Source organism: Lithobates pipiens, unplaced genomic scaffold (assembly GCF_037356315.1).
Source record: "Lithobates pipiens isolate NorthernLeopardFrog02 unplaced genomic scaffold, aLitPip1_a1.2 Scaffold_10, whole genome shotgun sequence".
Classification (NCBI taxonomy): Eukaryota; Metazoa; Chordata; class Amphibia; order Anura; family Ranidae; genus Lithobates; species Lithobates pipiens.
In genome coordinates this window covers 177508400-177533440 of record NW_027507686.1, presented here as the reverse complement: position 1 = coordinate 177533440, position 25041 = coordinate 177508400, and positions in this window count along the sequence as shown.

Below are 25041 nucleotides of genomic sequence, written 5' to 3'. Positions count from 1 at the left end.
CCTGGGGCTGTACCTCTGCTGTGCATTTTATGAGGGGCTCCCACCATCCATGTGCTATGCTGACTTCCTCCTGGGGCTGCTTATTATGAGGGGCTCCCACCATCCCTGTGCTATGCTGACTTCCTCCTGGGGCTGCTTATTATGAGGGGCTCCCACCATCCCTGTCCTATGCTGAATTCCTACTGGGGCTGCTTATTATGAGGGGCTCCCACCATCCCTGTGCTGTGCTGACTTCCTCCTGGGGCTGTACCTCTGCTGTGCATATTATGAGGGGCTCCCACCATCCCTATGCTATGCTGACTTCCTCCTGGGGCTGTACCTCTGCTGTGCATATTATGAGGGGCTACCACCATCCCTGTGCTGTGCTGACTTCCTCTTGGGGCTGCTTATTGTGAGGGGTTCCCACCATCCCTGTGCTATGCTGACTTCCTCCTGGGGCTGCTTATTATGAGGGGCTCCCACCATCCCTGTGCTATGCTGACTTCCTCCTGGGGCTGCTTATTATGAGGGGCTCCCACCATCCATGTGCTATGCTAACTTCCTCCTGGGGCTGCTTATTATGAGGGGCTCCCAGCATCCCTGTGCTGTGCTGACTTCCTCCTGGGGCTGTACCTCTGCTGTGCATTTTATGAGGGGCTCCCACCATCCATGTGCTATGCTGACTTCCTCCTGGGGCTGCTTATTATGAGGGGCTCCCACCATCCCTGTGCTGTGCTGACTTTCTCCTAGGGCTGTACCTCTGCTGTGCATATTATGAGGGGCTCCCACCATCCCTGTGCTATGCTGACTTCCTCCTGGGGCTGCTTATTATGAGGGGCTCCCACCATCCCTGTGCTATGCTGACTTCCTCCTGGGGCTGCTTATTATGAGGGGCTCCCACCATCCCTGTGCTATGCTGACTTCCTCCTGGGGCTGCTTATTATGAGGGGCTCCCACCATCCCTGTGCTATGCTGTCTTCCTCCTGGGGCTGTACCTCTGCTGTGCATATTATGAGGGGCTCCCACCATCCCTGTGCTATGCTGACTTCCTCCTGGGGCTACTTATTATGAGGGGCTCCCACCATCCCTGTGCTATGCTGACTTCCTCCTGGGGCTGCTTATTATGAGGGGCTCCCACCATCCCTGTGCTATGCTGACTTCCTCCTGGGGCTGCTTATTATGAGGGGCTCCCACCATCCCTGTGCTATGCTGAATTCCTACTGGGGCTGCTTATTATGAAGGGGTCCCACCATCCCTGTGCTGTGCTGACTTCCTCCTGGGGCTGTACCTCTGCTGTGCATATTATGAGGGGCTCCCACCATCCCTATGCTATTCTGACTTCCTCCTGGGGCTGTACCTCTGCTGTGCATATTATGAGGGGCTACCACCATCCCTGTGCTGTGCTGACTTCCTCTTGGGGCTGCTTATTGTGAGGGGTTCCCACCATCCCTGTGCTATGCTGACTTCCTCCTGGGGCTGCTTATTATGAGGGGCTCCCACCATCCCTGTGCTATGCTGACTTCCTCCTGGGGCTGCTTATTATGAGGGGCTCCCACCATCCATGTGCTATGCTGACTTCCTCCTGGGGCTGCTTATTATGAGGGGCTCCCAGCATCCCTGTGCTGTGCTGACTTCCTCCTGGGGCTGTACCTCTGCTGTGCATTTTATGAGGGGCTCCCACCATCCATGTGCTATACTGACTTCCTCCTGGGGCTGCTTATTATGAGGGGCTCCCACCATCCCTGTGCTGTGCTGACTTTCTCCTGGGGCTGTACCTCTGCTGTGCATATTATGAGGGGCTCCCACCATCCCTGTGCTATGCTGACTTCCTCCTGGGGCTGCTTATTATGAGGGGCTCCCACCATCCCTGTGCTATGCTGACTTCCTCCTGGGGCTGCTTATTATGAGGGGCTCCCACCATCCCTGTGCTATGCTGACTTCCTCCTGGGGCTGCTTATTATGAGAGGCTCCCACCATCCCTGTGCTGTGCTGACTTTCTCCTGGGGCTGTACCTCTGCTGTGCATATTATGAGGGGCTCCCACCATCCCTGTGCTATGCTGACTTCCTGCTGGGGCTGCTTATTATGAGGGGCTCCCACCATCCCTGTGCTGTGCTGACTTCCTCCTGGGGCTGTACCTCTGCTGTGCATATTATGAGGGGCTCCCACCATCCCTGTGCTGTGCTGACTTCCTCCTGGGACTGCTTTTTATGAGGGGCTCCCACCATCCCTGTGCTATGCTGACTTCCTCCTGGGGCTGCTTATTATGAGGGGCTCCCACCATCCCTGTGCTATGCTGACTTCCTCCTGGGGCTGTACCTCTGCTGTGCATATTATGAGGGGCTCCCACCATCCCTGTGCTATGCTGACTTCCGCCTGGGGCTACTTATTATGAGGGGCTACCACCATCCCTGTGCTATGCTGACTTCCTCTTGGGGCTGCTTATTATGAGGGGCTCCCACCATCCCTGTGCTATGCTGACTTCCTCCTGGGGCTGCTTATTATGAGGGGCTCCCACCATCCCTGTGCTATGCTGACTTCCTCCTGGGGCTGCTTATTATGAGGGGCTCCCACCATCCATGTGCTATGCTGACTTTCTCCTGGGGCTGCTTATTATGAGGGGCTCCCACCATCCCTGTGCTGTGCTGACTTCCTCCTGGGGCTGTACCTCTGCTGTGCATTTTATGAGGGGCTCCCACCATCCCTGTGCTGTGCTGACTTTCTCCTGGGGCTGTACCTCTGCTGTGCATATTATGAGGGGCTCCCACCATCCCTGTGCTATGCTGACTTCCTGCTGGGGCTGCTTATTATGAGGGGCTCCCACCATCCCTGTGCTGTGCTGACTTCCTCCTGGGGCTGTACCTCTGCTGTGCATATTATGAGGGGCTCCCACCATCCCTGTGCTGTGCTGACTTCCTCCTGGGGCTGCTTTTTATGAGGGGCTCCCACCATCCCTGTGCTATGCTGACTTCCTCCTGGGGCTACTTATTATGAGGGGATCCCACCATCCCTGTGCTATGCTGACTTCCTCCTGGGGCTGCTTATTATGAGGGGCTCCCACCATCCCTGTGCTATGCTGACTTCCTCCTGGGGCTGTACCTCTGCTGTGCATATTATGAGGCGCTCCCACCATCCCTGTGCTATGCTGACTTCCTCCTGGGGCTACTTATTATGAGGGGCTCCCACCATCCCTTTGCTATGCTGACTTCCTCCTGGGGCTGCTTATTATGAGGGGCTCCCACCATCCCTGTGCTATGCTGACTTCCTCCTGGGGCTGCTTATTATGAGGGGCTCCCACCATCCCTGTGCTATGCTGAAATCCTACTGGGGCTGCTTATTATGAGGGGCTCCCACCATCCCTGTGCTGTGCTGACTTCCTCCTGGGGCTGTACCTCTGCTGTGCATATTATGAGGGGCTCCCACCATCCCTATGCTATGCTGACTTCCTCCTGGGGCTGTACCTCTGCTGTGCATATTATGAGGGGCTACCACCATCCCTGTGCTGTGCTGACTTCCTCTTGGGGCTGCTTATTGTGAGGGGTTCCCACCATCCCTGTGCTATGCTGAATTCCTACTGGGGCTGCTTATTATGAGGGGCTCCCACCATCCCTGTGCTGTGCTGACTTCCTCCTGGGGCTGTACCTCTGCTGTGCATATTATGAGGGGCTCCCACCATCCCTATGCTATGCTGACTTCCTCCTGGGGCTGTACCTCTGCTGTGCATATTATGAGGGGCTACCACCATCCCTGTGCTGTGCTGACTTCCTCTTGGGGCTGCTTATTGTGAGGGGTTCCCACCATCCCTGTGCTATGCTGACTTCCTCCTGGGGCTGCTTATTATGAGGGGCTCCCACCATCCCTGTGCTATGCTGACTTCCTCCTGGGGCTGCTTATTATGAGGGGCTCCCACCATCCCTGTGCTATGCTGACTTCCTCCTGGGGCTGCTTATTATTAGGGGCTCCCACCATCCCTGTGCTGTGCTGACTTTCTCCTGGGGCTGTACCTCTGCTGTGCATATTATAAGGGGCTCCCGCCATCCCTGTGCTATGCTGACTTCCTCCTGGGGCTGTACCTCTGGTGTGCATATTATGAGGGGCTACCACCATCCCTGTGCTATGCTGACTTCCTCTTGGGGCTGCTTATTATGAGGGGCTCCCACCATCCCTGTGCTATGCTGACTTCCTCCTGGGGCTGCTTATTATGAGGGGCTCCCACCATCCCTGTGCTATGCTGACTTCCTCCTGGGGCTGCTTATTATGAGGGGCTCCCACCATCCATGTGCTATGCTGACTTCCTCCTGGGGCTGCTTATTATGAGGGGCTCCCACCATCCCTGTGCTGTGCTGACTTCCTCCTGGGGCTGTACCTCTGCTGTGCATTTTATGAGGGGCTCCCACCATCCATGTGCTATGCTGACTTCCTCCTGGGACTGCTTATTATGAGGGGCTCCCACCATCCCTGTGCTGTGCTGACTTTCTCCTGGGGCTGTACCTCTGCTGTGCATATTATGAGGGGCTCCCACCATCCCTGTGCTATGCTGACTTCCTGCTGGGGCTGCTTATTATGAGGGGCTCCCACCATCCCTGTGCTGTTCTGACTTTCTCCTGGGGCTGTACCTCTGCTGTGCATATTATGAGGGGCTCCCACCATCCCTGTGCTGTGCTGACTTCCTCCTGGGGCTGCTTTTTATGAGGGGCTCCCACCATCCCTGTGCTATGCTGACTTCCTCCTGGGGCTACTTATTATGAGGGGCTCCCACCATCCCTGTGCTATGCTGACTTCCTCCTGGGGCTGCTTATTATGAGGGGCTCCCACCATCCCTGTGCTATGCTGACTTCCTCCTGGGGCTGTACCTCTGCTGTGCATATTATGAGGGGCTCCCACCATCCCTGTGCTATGCTAACTTCCTCTTGGGGCTGCTTATTGTGAGGGGTTCCCACCATCCCTGTGCTATGCTGACTTCCTCCTGGGGCTGCTTATTATGAGGGGCTCCCACCATCCCTGTGCTATGCTGACTTCCTCCTGGGGCTGCTTATTATGAGGGGCTCCCACCATCCCTGTGCTATGCTGACTTCCTCCTGGGGCTGCTTATTATTAGGGGCTCCCACCATCCCTGTGCTGTGCTGACTTTCTCCTGGGGCTGTACCTCTGCTGTGCATATTATAAGGTGCTCCCACCATCCCTGTGCTATGCTGACTTCCTCCTGGGGCTGTACCTCTGGTGTGCATATTATGAGGGGCTACCACCATCCCTGTGCTATGCTGACTTCCTCTTGGGGCTGCTTATTATGAGGGGCTCCCACCATCCCTGTGCTATGCTGACTTCCTCCTGGGGCTGCTTATTATGAGGGGCTCCCACCATCCCTGTGCTATGCTGACTTCCTCCTGGGGCTGCTTATTATGAGGGGCTCCCACCATCCATGTGCTATGCTGACTTCCTCCTAGGGCTGCTTATTATGAGGGGCTCCCACCATCCCTGTGCTGTGCTGACTTCCTCCTGGGGCTGTACCTCTGCTGTGCATTTTATGAGGGGCTCCCACCATCCATGTGCTATGCTGACTTCCTCCTGGGGCTGCTTATTATGAGGGGCTCCCACCATCCCTGTGCTGTGCTGACTTTCTCCTGGGGCTGTACCTCTGCTGTGCATATTATGAGGGGCTCCCACCATCCCTGTGCTATGCTGACTTCCTGCTGGGGCTGCTTATTATGAGGGGCTCCCACCATCCCTGTGCTGTTCTGACTTTCTCCTGGGGCTGTACCTCTGCTGTGCATATTATGAGGGGCTCCCACCATCCCTGTGCTGTGCTGACTTCCTCCTGGGGCTGCTTTTTATGAGGGGCTCCCACCATCCCTGTGCTATGCTGACTTCCTCCTGGGGCTACTTATTATGAGGGGCTCCCACCATCCCTGTGCTATGCTGACTTCCTCCTGGGGCTGCTTATTATGAGGGGCTCCCACCATCCCTGTGCTATGCTGACTTCCTCCTGGGGCTGTACCTCTGCTGTGCATATTATGAGGGGCTCCCACCATCCCTGTGCTATGCTAACTTCCTCTTGGGGCTGCTTATTGTGAGGGGTTCCCACCATCCCTGTGCTATGCTGACTTCCTCCTGGGGCTGCTTATTATGAGGGGCTCCCACCATCCCTGTGCTATGCTGACTTCCTCCTGGGGCTGCTTATTATGAGGGGCTCCCACCATCCCTGTGCTATGCTGACTTCCTCCTGGGGCTGCTTATTATTAGGGGCTCCCACCATCCCTGTGCTGTGCTGACTTTCTCCTGGGGCTGTACCTCTGCTGTGCATATTATAAGGGGCTCCCACCATCCCTGTGCTATGCTGACTTCCTCCTGGGGCTGTACCTCTGGTGTGCATATTATGAGGGGCTACCACCATCCCTGTGCTATGCTGACTTCCTCTTGGGGCTGCTTATTATGAGGGGCTCCCACCATCCCTGTGCTATGCTGACTTCCTCCTGGGGCTGCTTATTATGAGGGGCTCCCACCATCCCTGTGCTATGCTGACTTCCTCCTGGGGCTGCTTATTATGAGGGGCTCCCACCATCCCTGTGCTATGCTGACTTCCTCCTGGGGCTGCTTATTATGAGGGGCTCCCACCATCCATGTGCTATGCTGACTTCCTCCTGGGGCTGCTTATTATGAGGGGCTCCCACCATCCCTGTGCTGTGCTGACTTCCTCCTGGGGCTGTACCTCTGCTGTGCATTTTATGAGGGGCTCCCACCATCCATGTGCTATGCTGACTTCCTCCTGGGGCTGCTTATTATGAGGGGCTCCCACCATCCCTGTGCTGTGCTGACTTTCTCCTGGGGCTGTACCTCTGCTGTGCATATTATGAGGGGCTCCCACCATCCCTGTGCTATGCTGACTTCCTGCTGGGGCTGCTTATTATGAGGGGCTCCCACCATCCCTGTGCTGTTCTGACTTTCTCCTGGGGCTGTACCTCTGCTGTGCATATTATGAGGGGCTCCCACCATCCCTGTGCTGTGCTGACTTCCTCCTGGGGCTGCTTTTTATGAGGGGCTCCCACCATCCCTGTGCTATGCTGACTTCCTCCTGGGGCTACTTATTATGAGGGGCTCCCACCATCCCTGTGCTATGCTGACTTCCTCCTGGGGCTGCTTATTATGAGGGGCTCCCACCATCCCTGTGCTATGCTGACTTCCTCCTGGGGCTGTACCTCTGCTGTGCATATTATGAGGGGCTCCCACCATCCCTGTGCTATGCTAACTTCCTCCTGGGGCTACTTATTATGAGGGGCTCCCACCATCCCTGTGCTATGCTGACTTCCTCCTGGGGCTGCGTATTATGAGGGGCTCCCACCATCCCTGTGCTATGCTGACTTCCTCCTGGGGCTGCTTATTATGAGGGGCTCCCACCATCCTTGTGCTATGCTGAATTCCTACTGGGGCTGCTTATTATGAGGGGCTCCCACCATCCCTGTGCTGTGCTGACTTCCTCCTGGGGCTGTACCTCTGCTGTGCATATTATGAGGGGCTCCCACCATCCCTATGCTATGCTGACTTCCTCCTGGGGCTGTACCTCTGCTGTGCATATTATGAGGGGCTACCACCATCCCTGTGCTGTGCTGACTTCCTCTTGGGGCTGCTTATTGTGAGGGGTTCCCACCATCCCTGTGCTATGCTGACTTCCTCCTGGGGCTGCTTATTATGAGGGGCTCCCACCATCCCTGTGCTATGCTGACTTCCTCCTGGGGCTGCTTATTATGTGGGGCTCCCACCATCCCTGTGCTATGCTGACTTCCTCCTGGGGCTGCTTATTATGAGAGGCTCCCACCATCCCTGTGCTGTGCTGACTTCCTCCTGGGGCTGTACCTCTGCTGTGCATATTAGGAGTGGCTCCCACCATCCCTGTGCTATGCTGATTTCCCCCTTGGGGCTGCTTATTATGAGGGGCTCCCACCATCCATGTGCTATGCTGACTTCCTCCTGGGGCTGTTTATTATGAGGGGCTCCCACCATCCCTGTGCTGTGCTGACTTCCTCCTGGGGCTGTACCTCTGCTGTGCATATTATGAGGGGCTCGCACCATCCCTGTGCTATGCTGACTTCCTCCTGGGGCTGCTTATAATGAGGGGCTCCCACCATCCCTGTGCTATGCTGACTTCCTCCTGGGGCTGCTTATTATGAGGGGCTCCCACCATCCCTGTGCTGTGCTGACTTCCTCCTGGGGCTGTACCTCTGCTGTGCATTTTATGAGGGGCTCCCACCATCCATGTGCTATGCTGACTTCCTCCTGGGGCTGCTTATTATGAGGGGCTCCCACCATCCCTGTGCTGTGCTGACTTTCTCCTGGGGCTGTACCTCTCCTGTGCATATTATGAGGGGCTCCCACCATCCCTGTGCTATGCTGACTTCCTGCTGGGGCTGCTTATTATGAGGGGCTCCCACCATCCCTGTGCTGTTCTGACTTTCTCCTGGGGCTGTACCTCTGCTGTGCATATTATGAGGGGCTCCCACCATCCCTGTGCTGTGCTGACTTCCTCCTGGGGCTGCTTTTTATGAGGGGCTCCCACCATCCCTGTGCTATGCTGACTTCCTCCTGGGGCTACTTATTATGAGGGGCTCCCACCATCCCTGTGCTATGCTGACTTCCTCCTGGGGCTGCTTATTATGAGGGGCTCCCACCATCCCTGTGCTATGCTGACTTCCTCCTGGGGCTGTACCTCTGCTGTGCATATTATGAGGGGCTCCCACCATCCCTGTGCTATGCTAACTTCCTCCTGGGGCTACTTATTATGAGGGGCTCCCACCATCCCTGTGCTATGCTGACTTCCTCCTGGGGCTGCTTATTATGAGGGGCTCCCACCATCCCTGTGCTATGCTGACTTCCTCCTGGGGCTGCTTATTATGAGGGGCTCCCACCATCCTTGTGCTATGCTGAATTCCTACTGGGGCTGCTTATTATGAGGGGCTCCCACCATCCCTGTGCTGTGCTGACTTCCTCCTGGGGCTGTACCTCTGCTGTGCATATTATGAGGGGCTCCCACCATCCCTATGCTATGCTGACTTCCTCCTGGGGCTGTACCTCTGCTGTGCATATTATGAGGGGCTACCACCATCCCTGTGCTGTGCTGACTTCCTCTTGGGGCTGCTTATTGTGAGGGGTTCCCACCATCCCTGTGCTATGCTGACTTCCTCCTGGGGCTGCTTATTATGAGGGGCTCCCACCATCCCTGTGCTATGCTGACTTCCTCCTGGGGCTGCTTATTATGTGGGGCTCCCACCATCCCTGTGCTATGCTGACTTCCTCCTGGGGCTGCTTATTATGAGAGGCTCCCACCATCCCTGTGCTGTGCTGACTTCCTCCTGGGGCTGTACCTCTGCTGTGCATATTAGGAGTGGCTCCCACCATCCCTGTGCTATGCTGATTTCCCCCTTGGGGCTGCTTATTATGAGGGGCTCCCACCATCCATGTGCTATGCTGACTTCCTCCTGGGGCTGTTTATTATGAGGGGCTCCCACCATCCCTGTGCTGTGCTGACTTCCTCCTGGGGCTGTACCTCTGCTGTGCATATTATGAGGGGCTCGCACCATCCCTGTGCTATGCTGACTTCCTCCTGGGGCTGCTTATTATGAGGGGCTCCCACCATCCCTGTGCTATGCTGACTTCCTCCTGGGGCTGCTTATTATGAGGGGCTCCCACCATCCCTGTGCTGTGCTGACTTCCTCCTGGGGCTGTACCTCTGCTGTGCATATTATGAGGGGCTCCCACCATCCCTGTGCTGTGCTGACTTCCTCCTGGGGCTGTACCTCTGCTGTGCATATTATGAGGGGCTCCCACCATCCCTGTGCTATGCTGACTTCCTCCTGGGGCTGCTTATTATGAGGGGCTCCCATCATCCCTGTGCTATGCTGACTTCCTCCTGGGCCTGCTTATTATGAGGGTCTCCCACCATCCCTGTGCTGTGCTGACTTCCTCCTGCCCCAGGAGGAAGTCAGCACAGCACAGGGATGGTGGGAGCCCCTCATAATATGCACAGCAGAGGTACAGCCCCAGAGGAAGTCACTACAGCACAAGGATGGTGGGAGCCCCTCATAATAAGCAGCCCCAGGAGGAAGTCAGCACAGCACAGGGATGGTGGGAGCCCCAAATAATAAGCAGCCCCAGGAGGAAGTCAGCACAGCACAGGGATGGTGGGAGCCCCTCATAATATGCACAGCAGAGGTACAGCCCCAGGAGGAAGTCAGCATAGCACAGGGATAGTGGGAGCCCCTCATAATAAGCAGCCCCAGTTGGAAGTCAGCACAGCACAAGGATGGTGGGAGCCCCTCATAATGAGCACAGCAGAGGTACAGCCCCAGGAGGAAGTCAGCATAGCACAGGGATGGTGGGAGCCCCTCATAATAAGCATAATGACTGAGTCGTTGTCGATTCAACGACAACTGATCCGAAATCCGAAATTCGTAAACAAAAGTTCGTATATCGTACAGAATTCAGACGCATGGCAATTCGTATTTCGGATCCTCCCGAACGTACGAATTTTGGGAAATTCGTACGAATTTGAGATTCGTACGAAACTAATCGCACATGTTTAATTATGGCTCAGAGGGTTAAGTCCACGCCCCACACTATATAAGGCCGCCTGCTCATCGGCCCTGTGTGGTGTGTTTCTGCTGGCATTGACCGAGAGAGAGTCTCATTTAATTTAGATTGAATAGGCAGGCAATTCAGTTAGCTGCAGTGTATTTAGTGTAATATATATATATATATATATATATATATATATAATCTCTATCCTGCGGGCCCACCGATCACACAGGAAGTGGAGGAGGAGGAGCACTCAGCATCAGCAATAAATAAAAAAGGGGATCAGCGCAAACTATATACCATATATTACTACAAAGATGGAATATCCTTTTTTGATATGTATTCTACCGCATAGATAAAGTGCAATAAATCAATAATTATTCCAATACTAATGTCTTAACTGGATTAAGGAGCAACCGGAAGTGACGCATAGAGATGTTTGTAACACTGCACTTTGTTTGATCTGCCATTTTTTAAACATAAATAAACCTATTTGAGACATATTACGCTATGGGATCTTCCTGCTTATTCCCCACTTTCATTTGCCGTGGATGAACGGGCGAACTAACCAACTGGGAGTCATTATTGCAATACAGCACTCTTAGAGGGTCACTAAAGGAAATTTAAAGGAAACGGCAGGGGATCATGTCATCCTTAGTGACCCAGAGGAATCCGGATCAAATGCCTCAGCAAACCTTCGCTGCATGTCCTCCCTGATCCTGAAAAGTCTACGAAAGAACCCTTGGATTCGTGGTATCAAGGAGAGGGATCATTACTGGCTGGCAACCCTTCTTGATCCACGTTACAAGGGTAAGGTTGCATCACTTAGCCAGCCTTTGTAGAGGGAGCAGGGGATGAAACATCTTCAGGAGGCCTTGCAGAAAGGTTTGTGCTATGCATTTCCAGAGCCTGGGAGGTTACAATTTCCTGGTCCTCCTAGACAACGTGTTGCTGAGGCTTCGGTCAGTCACAGATAGGGATGAGCCGAACACCCCCCGGTTCGGTTCGCACCAGAACTTTCGAACGGACCCCAAATTCGAACAAACTTTAGAACCCCATTGAAGTCTATGGGACTCGAACGTTCGAAATTAAAAGTGCTAATTTTAACGGCTAATATGCAAGATGCTGTCCTAAAAAGGGTTTGGGGAACTGGCTCCTGCCCCAGGGGACATGGGTCAATGCCTAAAATGTTTTTAAAAATGGCCGTTGTGGCGGGAGCACTGATTTTAATGACGATTAAAGTGAAAAAAAAAGTGAAATATTCCTTTAAATATGGTGCCTGGGGGGTGTCTGTAGTATGCCTGTGAAGTGCCACGTGTTTCCCCTGTTTAGAACAGTCCCTGCACAAAATGACATTAAACGGAAATAACACCATTTAAAACTGCTTGCGGTTTTAATGTTATATCTGGTTCCTGCAATATGGTTGAAAATCATTGAGAAAAATGGCATGGGTAGCCCTCCCTGCCCATTACCAGCCCCTTTGGGTCTTGTACGCATATTAAGGGGAACCCCGTACCCATATTAAAAAAAGGAAATGCGTGTGGCCCCCAGGCCCTATATACTCAGAACAGCAGTATACAGGCGGTGCAAACAAGACAGGGACTGTGTAGGTTTGTTGTGTTAAGTTGAATCTGTTTGTAATTTTCAACTGGTACATTTTTAAAGTGTAGCTCCAGTCAAAAAAAATATTTTTAAGCTTTTTGGAAAACATAGGGAAGGGTTATCACCCCTGTATAATTTGTTTTGTCGTCCATCTCACTTGCTGTTGTCTCCTTCCGTTTGCAAGTAGGAGATGTTTGTAAATTGGATGTTTGAAAGTAGGGGCCTGCCCTATATGCTCTGCAGAAATGGCGGAACAAGGTGTTGGTTTTGCCACAACATTGTAAGCCCTCAAAGTGACTCTTGGTGGGCGCTGGAGCACCCTGCTGTGAACGATTATATCAAGAATTGTAATTATATGCCATTGTTGAACAGTGGTAGAAAAATTGACCTTTGGTGGTTGTGGTGCTGGTGCCACAACACTATAAGTCCTCACCGTTACTCTGGGTGGGCACAAGAAGGGGCCCTCCTGTGAAATATTATATCAAGAATTGTAATTACATGTCCCTGTTAAACAGGGGCAGAAAAATTTGGCCTTAGGCACTGCTGCTGGTGCCACCACACTGCAACCTCTCCCATATACTCTAGTTTTATTGCAGGAATTAGCCCTGCTGCAAAGCATTGCATCAAATATTGTAATTAAACGCCCCTGTTAAACAGGGGCAGAAAAATTGGGCCTTAGGCACTGGTGCTGGTGCCACCACACTGCAACCTCTGCCATATACTCTAGTTTTATTGCAGGAATTAGCCCTGCTGCAAAGCATTGCATCAAAAATTGTACTTAAACGCCCCTGTTAAACAGGGGCAGAAAAATTGGGCCTTAGGCACTGGTGCTGGTGCCACCACACTGCAACCTCTGCCATATACTCTAGTTTTATTGCAGGAATTAGCCCTGCTGCAAAGCATTGCATCAAAAATTGTACTTAAACGCCCCTGTTAAACAGGGGCAGAAAAATTGGGCCTTAGGCACTGGTGCTGGTGCCACCACACTGCAACCTCTTCCATATACTCTAGTTTTATTGCAGGAATTAGCCCTGCTGCAAAGCATTGCATCAAAAATTGTAATTAAACGCCCCTGTTAAACAGGGGCAGAAAAATTGGGCCTTAGGCACTGGTGCTGGTGCCACCAAACTGCAACCTCTCCCATATACTCTTGTTTGATTGCAGGAATTAGCCCTGCTGCAAAGCATTGCATCAAAAATTGTAATTAAACGCCCCTGTTAAACAGGGGCAGAAAAATTGGGCCTTAGGCACTGGTGCTGGTGCCACCACACTGCAACCTCTCCCATATACTCTTGTTTGATTGCAGGAATTAGCCCTGCTGCAAAGCATTGCATCAAAAATTGTACTTAAACGCCCCTGTTAAACAGGGGCAGAAAAATTGGGCTGATGGCATCACCCAGAACCAGAAATGTTCTTCCAACATATCAGCGGAGGAGGAAGAGGATAGACAATCAATATAACAGGACAGTCACTCAGCATCAGCATAGGCAGTCTTGAAGGGATGTGATATTTCAAAAAAAATTATTCTGTTACATCAGTTTCAGGTGCTTGGTAGCTGTCGGTGATCCAAGACTGATTCAGTCGATCAACTGATTCGGTGGACAGGCGCACCCTGTGATCGGTAACAAAGCCACCAGCAGCACTGAAGGTGCGTTCCGAAAGAACGCTGGATGCAGGACAGGCCAGTAGCTCAATTGCATACTGTGCAAGCTCTGGCCAGTGATCCATCCTCAAGACCCAGTAAGCCAGAGGATTTTCGGTGGGAAAGGTGTCCAAGTCTGACCTTGCCCCTAGGTATTCCTGCACCATGTAAATCAGACGCTGGCGATGGGTGCTGGAACCGATCATACCTTGGGGCTGCGGACTAAAAAATTGTCTGAAAGTATCAGTCAGACGGCCACCTTCTCCACCGCTCCTTCTGACCGATGCCTCAGCAACACGTTGTCCAGGACCAGGAGTTTGTAACCTCCCAGTCTCTGGGAACGCGTTGCACAGACCTTTCTGCAAGGCCTTCCGGAGATGTCTCATCCTCTGCTCCCTCTGCGATGGCAAGATAAGGTCGGCAACCTTACCCTTGTACCGTGGATCAAGGAGAGTGGCCAGCCAGTAATGGTCCCTCTCCTTGATCCGAAGAATACGAGGATCCTTCCGCAGGCTTTGCAGGATCAGGGAGGCCATGCAGCGTAGGTTAGCTGAGGCATTCGGTCCGGAGTCCTCTGGGTCACTAAGGACAACATGATCCGCAGCTACCTCCTCCCAGCCACGTACAAGTCCACGTGTTTCTTGGGACTGTAAATCATCCCTACAAGACTGCTGCTGCTGCTGCTGCTGATGCTGAGTGCCAGCCTCCACCTCCATGCTGACACAATCATCCTCCTCCTCCTCTTCCTCCTCCTCATCCTGTTCCTGTGTGATGGGTGGAACAGCAGGAACACTGTCTGGATAAAGGGGGCCTTGAGAGGCAAGGAAGTCCTCCTCTTCCTGCCTCTGTTCTGCCTCAAGTGCCCTGTCCATTATTCCACGCAGCGTATGCTCCAAGAGGCGGACAAGAGGTACAGTGTCACTGATGCATGCACTGTCACTGCTCACCATCCTTGTGGCCTCCTCAAACGGTGACAGGACAGTGCATGCATCCCTGATCATGCCCCACTGGCGTGGTGAGAAAAAACCGAGCTCCCCTGACCCTGTCCTGGTGCCGTAGTCGCACAGGTACTCATTGATGGTCCTCTGCTGCGTGTGCAGCCGCTGCAGCATGGCCAATGTTGAGTTCCATCTGGTGGGCATGTCACATATAAGGCAGTTCTTGGGCAGGTTCAACTCCTTTTGGAGCTCAGCCAGCCGAGCACAGGCATTAAATGATCGGTGGAAATGCACACAGACTTTCCTGGCCTGCTTCAGGACATCCTGTAAGCCGGGGTACCTGCCCAAGAACCGCTGCACCACCAGGTTAAGGACGTGAGCTACACAGGGCACATGGGTCAGTTGTCCCTGTCGGAGGGCGAAGAGGAGGTTGGTGCCATTGTCACAAACCACCATTCCTGGCTTAAGCTGGCGTGGCGTCAACCACCTCTCGGCCTGCCCCTGCAGAGCTGACAAAACATCCGCCCCAGTGTGGCTCCTGTCCCCCAAACAAACCAGCGCAAGCACGGCATGGCATCGTTTTGCCTGCGTACTTGCGTAGCCCCTGCAACGCCTACGGAGCACCGCTGGTTCTGAGGACAGAGCACTGGAAGAGGCCATGGAGGAAGAAGAAGAGGAGGGGGTGGAGGAGAGAGGTGTGTCACAACCAATAGTAGCATTTTGGAGGCGTGGTGGCGGAACAACCTCCAACACTACTGCACCTTGTCCTGCATCCTTCCCAGCTGCCAGAAGAGTGACCCAATGGGCCGTGAAAGACAGGTAACATCCCTGTCCATGCCTGCTGGACCATGAGTCAGCGGTAATATGCACCTTACCGCTGTCCGCCCTGTTCAGCGAGGCAAGGACATTGCCTTCCACATGCCGGTAGAGAGCCGGAATCGCCTTCCGTGAGAAAAAGTGGCGTTTGGGGACCTGCCACTGAGGAACCGCACATTGTACAAACTCACAGAAGGGGGCCGAGTCTACCAACTGAAAAGGCAGCAGTTGAAGTGCTAGCAATTTAGCCAAGCTAGCATTCAACCGCTGGGCATGTGGATGGCTGGGAGTGAACTTCTTTCGCCGGTCCAGCAGCTGGGGCAGGGACATTTGCCTGCTATAATCGGACGTAGGTGTACCGCTAGCAGAGTTCCCGGAAGCACTTGGCTGTGACACACCTAATTCTACACCTTCATTAATCTCAGAGCAGGTTTCAGAGAGGACTGAAGGTCTAGTGGGGTTGGAGATGCCAGCTGATGAGGAGCAAGGAGAGGTCCGCTTTGTTCTTTGGTGTGGGTCTTTGAGGTACGCTTGCCAACGAGCTGCATGGCAGGTCAACATATGTCTGGTCAAGCATGTGGTGCCCAAGCGGCTGATGTTTTGGCCACGTGAGATACGCTTGAGACATATGTTGCAAATAGCAGCGGTGCGATCTGATGCACTCGTCTCAAAAAAGGCCCACACCAAAGAACTTTTAGAATAACGCGCAGAGGCAGCGCCCTGCACAGGCGGAGCTCTGCGGTGTGATTCAGTCGGTGTGCTGCCCCTAAGCTGGCCCCCGGCGGGCATCCTGCCTCGTTGGACATGTGCCTCCTCCTCCTCCTCCTCTCTCCTTCCAGGCACCCACGTGGAGTCAGTGCCTTCATCATCCCCTCCCTCTTCATCGCTGTAGCAAACCTGGCAGTATGCTGCAGCTTGTGGAACATGACTGCCAGATTGCTGTCCTTCTTGAGCATCCCCTCTCTCTGCGCTCACGCTACTGCCTTCCTCTAGCTGAGTGTCATCATCAGAGCCCACAAAACACTGGGCATCCTCCTGGAGCATGCATCCAACACTGTGCTCAAAGAGTTTAGGAGACTCCTCAGGAGGACGTGGTGGGTCTAGGGAAGGAGTCACTGATGATTACATTGAGAGGAGGGAAGACGATGCGTTGGCAGCTGCTTTGCTAGTACCCTGAGACTGGGTGAGAGAGGATGAGGAGGATGAAGAGGGCTTGGTCATCCACTCTACCAAGTCGTTGGCATGTTGCGGCTCAACATGTCCAGCTGCCGAAAAGGACAAGCGTGTCCCATGGCCACGTGCTGATGACAATGCACCGCGTCCCCGACCAGCACTGTTGTCTCTAGACACAGAGCCTGCTTGCCCTCTTTTATCGGCTCGCGCCTGTCTGCCTCTCCTTGCTGGCCTTCCAGACATGGTAATGGCCTGAAGGGAGTTGGGTAAAAAAGCAGTTGGGTAGTGTATATTGTGCTAGAGGCACACAACACCCACTAACTCCTGCAGATGCCTTTATTATAGAACACCAGAGATAAAGGGGTATATACAGATGTATACTGTGCTGTGCTGGAGGCACACACAACTTCCAATAACTCCTGCAGATGGCAAGTGGTCTCAAATAGAGAAGAGCTATGTAGGTGGATATAGTGGTATGTACTGGGTACAGAACACGCAGACAGCACGCACAAGCTCCTAACACTACTGACTGCAAGCTCTATTATAAAAGATAGATCACTAGCTATATAGGTGAGGTGAATATAGCGGTGTATACTGCGGTCAGGGCACGCAGACAACAACCACTAAACAACAGCAAGATCGAAAATCATCCGAAAACGATCGGTGTGTACTGTGTTGAAGGTACACAGAACGCCCACTAACTCCTGCAGATGCCTTTATTATAGAACACCAGAGATAAAGGGGTATATACAGATGTATACTGTGCTGTGCTGGAGGCACACACAACTTCCAATAACTCCTGCAGATGGCAAGTGGGCTCAAATAGAGAACAGCTATGTAGGTGGATATAGCGGTATGTACTGGGTACAGAGCACGCAGACAGCACGCACAAGCTCCTAACACTACTGACTGCAAGCTCTATTATAAAAGATAGATCACTAGCTATATAGGTGAGGTGAATATAGCGGTGTATACTGCGGTCAGGGCACGCAGACAACAACCACTACACAACAGCAAGATCGAAAATCGGCCGAAAACGATCGGTGTGTACTGTGTTGAAGGTACACAGAACACCCACTGCTTCAGACGCCAACACACTACACAAGGCCGCCGCACTGGCGGCCTTATATAGTGTGGGGCGTGCACTACACAGCCTGAGCTATGATTGGCCACAGGCATCCTGCCTGTGGCCAATCATGGCTCTCCTCGCTGCTGGCGCTGCGATTGGCCAAGCATGCGGGGTCACAGTGCATGCTTGGCCAATCATGAGCCAGCAATGCACTGCGCCATCGCAGTGCATTGTGGGCCATGAGCGCCACACGAATTTGGCGCGAACGGACCAAAATGTTCGGACTTCGCCGAACGGACGAACAGCCGATGTTCGAGTCGAACGTATGTTCGACTCGAACACGAAGCTCATCCCTAGTCACAGAAGGAGCGGAGGAGAAGGTGGCCATCTGACTGGTGCATTCAGACAATTTTTTAGTCCGCAGCCCCAAGGTCTGATCAGTTCCAGAAACCATCGCCAGTGTCTGATTTATATGGTGCAGGAATACCTTAGGGCAAGATAATATAAAGAAAAAAACAATAGAAGGAGCAGTCCGCTCCGAGCGCATAGCCTTTCATCACTGCAGCCCTGATTGACAAGATTCCAGCCCTGCCTAGGTTCAATCAGACGCAGGTGACATCACTTCCTGTTCCATGGTCCATGCTGGTCTGTGTGGAGCTGCTTGGTTCCTTTGCTCCTGGAGAAACAATGCGATCCATTCCAGCCAGCTTTTCAATCCTTTCTAGCTATCCAGAACAGCGGTGGCACCCACAGAGCCATGTGGAATGTTAGGACTGCACTTTATTTTGATGAGCATGCATCTTCTATCATCTTGTAAGTGTTTTTAATCTTATCCTATTAAAGTCACCATTTTGATACTACACTCAGTTCGGCCCCTCCCCCTCCCTGTTTTTTCCTTACATGTCTTGCAGAGTTCTGGATGGCTGCCTTCCTTTTTAACCCTTAATACCCCTTTCTATGGATATATCACCATCCAGCTATTACAACCACAGACTATACCCCTAAGGATTACTTCATCTGGAGTGCCAGATAAACACTGACTATATAGAGAGTCCTGGAACAGAGGATAGAAGGGGATCAGTGCAGGGTTAGCATGACAGGTGCGGACTGCACAGTCGCGCTGTTAGTGAAAAAAGTTTTCCCCTTTAAGAAAAAGGGGGAGTGGCCGAAGCCGGGGAGGCGCTCAGTGCAATGTAGATGGGGAAGTGAAGAGGGAAGTGACATCATTGGAGAGCGGCGGGGAGAAATATTAACATGGTCGCACCACTCTGTCCTCTTTCCCTGCATTACAATGATGGCAATGGTGGCTATGGAGTCTCTAATGGTGCAGCTAAGAGCATCATCACAAGGGGCAGGCTGGCTGCAAACTCAGGTAGCAGCCATCATAAATGAAGGAAGAACGGTGACACAAATAGCTATCTATTAGGTCCACAAAAGTCCTTTTAAGGACTGGTATGGTATAGGTGTAGTACAGTATATAGGGTTGAGTGCACTGCTGTGCTGGTGATTGCAGCAGCCTGTCTTTTGTCAGTGCAGGGAGGGACAGTCAGTTTAATCACTAGCTATTTCTATTAGGTCCACAAAGTTCCTTTTAAGGACTGGTATAGGTGTACAGTATATAGGGTTTTACACGTATAATATACTTTCATCCAAATATAGAAAGAATATTATACTTGACTGCTGCCCTATTCTGCAGCAGATCTTTATCAGTGTAGGGACTGAGGTACAGTCTGCAAATCACTAGCTACTTGGTCCACAAAGGTCTTTGTAAGGACTGGTATAGGTGTACAATATATAGGGTGCTGGTGCACTGTTGCTGACTGCTGTCCTATTCTGCAGCAGTCCTTTATCAGTGTAGGGACTGAGGTACAGTCTGCAAATCACTAGCTGCTAGGTCCACAAAGGTCCTTGTAAGGACTGGTATAGGTGTACAATATATAGGGTGCTGGTGCACTGCTGTAGATTACTGCCCTATTCTGTAGCAGTCCTTTATCAGTGTAGGGACTGAGGTACAGTCTGCAAATCACTAGCTACTAGGTCCACAAAGGTCCTTGTAAGGACTGATATAGGTGTACTATTTGGTGTGCAGTATATAGGTGTGTAATACACGTATAAAATACTTGCACATATAGAAAGCATACTATAGTGCATTTCCACTGTGCAGCATTGTGACTGCTGAGCGGTTCTGCAGCGATACTACAAAGAGTGACAAACGCAATAAAAAAAAGTATTATAACTGGTGTGATAGACCATTGGCTCCCAAAACAACATATTGAAGCGGGCTGATATATACCTTCTTCCACATACATACTGCACTTCTCTAGAGATTTTTGTCACAGGGTCATTGAAAAAATGACAGGCAGAGGAAGAGGCAGGCCCTTCCGCAAGGGTGGTAGGGGTAGGGCAGGAGCAACAGACTTGAGCCAAAGTGACAAATTGCAGAAGGTGCGTGCGATTACGTCAAAGGACGCACCAGACTTGGTTGAGTGGCTTACTCTTCTGCACCCTCCTCATCCTCTCGATCTGTACCCTCTTCTTCACTTTCTGCTATGGGCACCCCCAAAGACACTACCACCAACACCACCACCACCATATACCTTCCGCTTGAGTCACAGGAATTATTTTCTGATCCATATCAAGACATTTCTGATGCACAGCCACTCTTGGCATTGGATCAGGAAAAGGAGGTAGCAACAACCGCCGCTCAGCAGTCTGACGACAGTATCCAGATCAGCCCAAGGAGGAGGCTTGTCCCCGCTGTTGCTGCCTACTCCGAGATCTCTAATTATAGCGGTGGGAAAGGTGGCGTTGATGATGATGTGTCTAGTGATGCCACGTGGCTGACCACAAGAGAGGAAGAGGAGGGGAGTTCAGAGGGAGATATGGACCAGCAGATAGGGAGGATAGGGAGGAGAAGCAGGAAGAACTTAGATTGCACAGGAGGGACAAAACAGAATGCGAATGTATCAGGAGCAAGGCATCAACCATGTACGGTCACATCTGGTGCTCCCAGGGTGCCGGCACATGGCTCCGCAGTGTGGGATTTTTTTAACATGTCCGCTAATGACAATAGTGTTGCCATCTGCAATCTTTGCAGTCAACGCATAAGTCGTGGTAAGCCCAACACTCACCTAGGGAAGACTGCCTTAAGATGGTACATGAGCAGCCATCACCGAGCCCAGTGGGAGCAACGGAACACACAAAGCCACACTCCAGGCTTTCACTGTCCAGCCTTGTCTTCTACTTCTCCTTCTCCTCTCTCCTCACAATTGTCCTCCACTCCACCTTCCAGCATGCCAAGCTCACGTTTTTCTGCAAAAAGGCAGGCTTCTGTGGGCTAAATGTTTGAGCGTAAAAAAATCATGATGCCGGATAACCCTCTTGCTCAATGGTTGATGGCTGGCTTGTCAGAACATAGCCCGCCAACTACTGCCATATAAACTGGTGGACTTGGAGGCCTTTCGAAAATTTGTGGCCATTGGAACACCACAATGGAAGGTCCCAGGAAGGAAGTATTTCTCACAGAAGGGCATCCCAGAGCTATATGGCCATGTTCAGTGGCAAGTGAATGTATCTCTGGCACACAGTGTCGGTGCCAAGATACATCACTTCCTCCCTGCCTGTGTATACAATACACAGTGGGAGGAAGCTTCTCATTCGCCAGGAGCGATCGAGAGGGGATGGCCAGAAACCAACGGCCATCTCCTCATCCCGGATCGCTCCTGAAGCGAAACGGACCGCCGTATCCAGCGGGAGGGGGATCCGATCGAACCCCCCACCCGCTGGAAGGCAAGCACGTACATGTACGTGCTTGTGCCTGCCGGTGCCATAGTAATGACGTACATTGGCAATACGGCGGTCCTTAAGTGGTTAAGGACTGGTATAGGTCCACAATCTATAGGGTTGAGGTGCACTACTGCTGACTGCTGCCCAATTCTGCAGCAGTCCTTTATCAGTATAGGGACTGAGGTACAGTCTGCTAATCACAACCTACTAGTTGCACAAAGGTCCTTCTAGGGACTGGTAAGGTATAGCGTACTAGAGTATATAGGGTTAAGTGAGGTACAGTCTGCTAATCCTTAAGGACTGGTATAGGTCCACAATATATAGGGTTGAGGTGCACTACTGCTGACTGCTGCCCTTTTCTGCAGCAGTCCTTTATCAGTATAGGGACTGAGAGTTTTGTCACAGGGTCATTTAAAAAATGACAGGCAGAGGAAGAGGCAGGCCCTTCTGCAGGGGTGGTAGGGGTAGGGCAGGAGCAACAGGCTTGAGCCAAAGTGGGAAATTGCAGAAGGTGCGTGCTATTACGTCAAAGGAAGCACCAGAATTGGTTGAGTGGCTCACTCAGCCTTAATCTTCTGAACCCTCCTCATCCTCTCGATCGGCACCCTCTTCTTCACTCTCTGCTATGTGCACCCCCAAAGACACTACCACCAACAACACCACCACCACCACATACCTTCCGCTTGAGTCACAGGAATTATTTTCCGATCCATATCAAGACATTTCTGATGCGCAGCCACTCTTGGCATTGGATCAGGAAGAGGAGGTAGCAAGAACCGCCACTCAGCAGTCTGACGACAGTACCCAGATCAGCCCAAGGAGGAGGTTGGTCACCGGTGTTGCTGCCTACTCCGAGATCTCTACTTATAGCGGTGGGGAAGGTGACGTTGATGATGACGTGTCTAGTGATGTCACGTGGGTGCCCACAAGAGAGGAAGAGGAGGGAGATATGGACCAGCAGATAGGGAGGAGAAGCAGGAATAACTTACATTGCACAGGAGGGACAAAGCAGACTGCTAATGTATCAGGAGCGAGTCATCGACCATGTACGGTCACATCTGGCGCTCCCAGGACGCCGGCACATGGCTCCGCAGTGTGTGCTTTTTTTAACGTGTCCACTGCTGACAATAGTGTTGCCATCTGCAATCTTTGCAATCAACGCATAATTCGCGGTAAGCCCAACACACACATAGGGACAACCGCCTTAAGAAGGCACATGAGCTGCCATCACCGAGCCCAGTGGGAGCAACGGAACACACAAAGCCACACTCCAGGCTCTCACCATCCAGCCTCGTCTTCTACTTCTCCTTATCCTCTCTCCTCACAATTGTCCTCCACTCCACCTTTCATCACGCCAAGCTCACGTTTTAATGCAAAAAGGCAGGCTTCCGTGGGCCTAATGTTCGAGCGTAAAAAAATGATGACGCCGGATAACCCTCTTGCCCAACGGTTGACGGCTGGCTTGTCAGAACTCATAGCCCGCCAACTACTGCCATATAAACTGGTGGACTCGGAGGCCTTTCACAAATTTGTGGCCATTGGAACACCACAATGAAAGGTCCCAGGAAGGAAGTATTTCTCACAGAAGGGCATCCCAGAGCTATATGGCCATGTTCAGCGGCAAGTGAATGTATCTCTGGCACACAGTGTCGGTGCCAAGATACATCTGACCACAGACACGTGGTCTAGCAAACACGGGCAGGGAAGGTATATCACTTTTACTGCCCACTGGGTGAACCTTCTGACGGCCGTCAAGCATGTAACCCGTGGCACCCGTGTAGATTTGGTTTTACCACCACGGATTGCATGCAGGCCTGGCTCTTCTTCTCCTCCTCCTCCTACTCCATCCTCCTCCCTCTCCTCCTCAGCTGACTCCTCCTTTTCCGCTGCTAGCGTCTCTTCCGCTGCGCCGCCCAAGCTCCCCAGAACCTATTCGACATGCCAGGTGAGATGTTGTCATGCCGTGCTGCGTCTGTTGTGCCTGGAAGCCAAGAGCCACACTGGCCCGGCACTCCTTTCAGCTTTGCGTTCACAGGCAGATCAGTGGCTAACACTGCTCAATTTGACAGTTGGTAAAGTGGTGTGTGACAACTTAGCGCATTGAAACAGGGCAAAATTACGCACGTGCCATGAATGGCACGCATCTTAAACTTGGTCGTGCAGCGATTTGTCGTCAAATACCCTAGGGTCCAGGACATCTTGCGGCAGGCAAGGAAAATCTCGGTCCATTCAGAAGATCTTACACAGCCATGGCTCGCCTTGCTGACATTCAGCGGCGACACAATCTGCCGGGCAGATGTCTTATTTGCGATTGCCCGACGCAATGGAACTCAACCTTCTATATGCTTGATAGGCTGCTCCAGCAGAAACGTGCAGTTAACGTCTACCTGTACGAACTCTGCGGCAGAACAGGTTCTGTGGAGCTGTTTTTTTTTTCACGCATGCAGACTTCTGCGGCCATTTGATGAGATCACCAAACTGGTCAGTCGCAGCCATGGCGCCATCAGTGACATGGTACCTTATGCCTTCTTTATGGAGCGTGCATTGTGTGGTGTCATTGATCAAGCCGTGGAGGAGCAGGAGCGGGAAGATGAGGAAGTCGCAATGCTGGATGAATTCCCAGGGAGAAATACTCTATCTGAGACAAGTCAACAACAGGAGTATGAAGAGGAGTCAGAGGAGGATGGTGCCGGGGCGGATGAGGAGGAGCAAGAAGAGCATGCTTTAAACCTTTCTGGGATCCCTGTTGTTGTGCGTGGATGGAGAGAGGAGAACGAGGAGGACGACATTATCCTGGATGATGAGCAGGAGCCTGGCCACCACACCACTTCCAGTTTAGTGCAAATGGGGGCCTTCATGCTCCAATGTTTTAGCAGGGACCCCCGTATAAAAAGCATAAAGGTCAAGGGCCAGTACTGGGTGGCAACGTACTTAGACCCCCAGTACAAACACAAAATGGCGAAATTTTACCCCCGTCAGAGGGCTGTCAGAATGGAGCACTTCCAGGCCTTGCTTCGAGAAATGCTGCATTCTGCTTTTGCGTGCGCTGACAGAGGAGGAATTCCCACTCCCAGAGAGAGTTGCGGGTACCAATCCAACAGCGCCTGCAAGAAGAGGGCGGTTTAAAGATGTGTTGGTGACTTCTGATATGTGGTCATTCTTTCAGCCGACCCATCGACAGGTGTCATCCGGATCCAGCATCAGGGAGCGCCTAGACTGACAGGTGTCCGACTACATCGGGTTAACGGCCGATGTGGATGCTCTGAGGAGTGATGAACCCCTGGACCACTGGGTGGGCAGGCTTGACCTCTGGCCAGAGCTTGCCCAATTTGCAATGGAACTGTTGGCTTGCCCCTCGTCCAGTGTCCTGTCCGAAAGGACGTTCAGCGCAGCAGGGGGATCATGACCGATAAGCACACTCACCTAGCTCACGACAGTGTTGACTACCTAACATTTATAAAAATGAATGAGAGA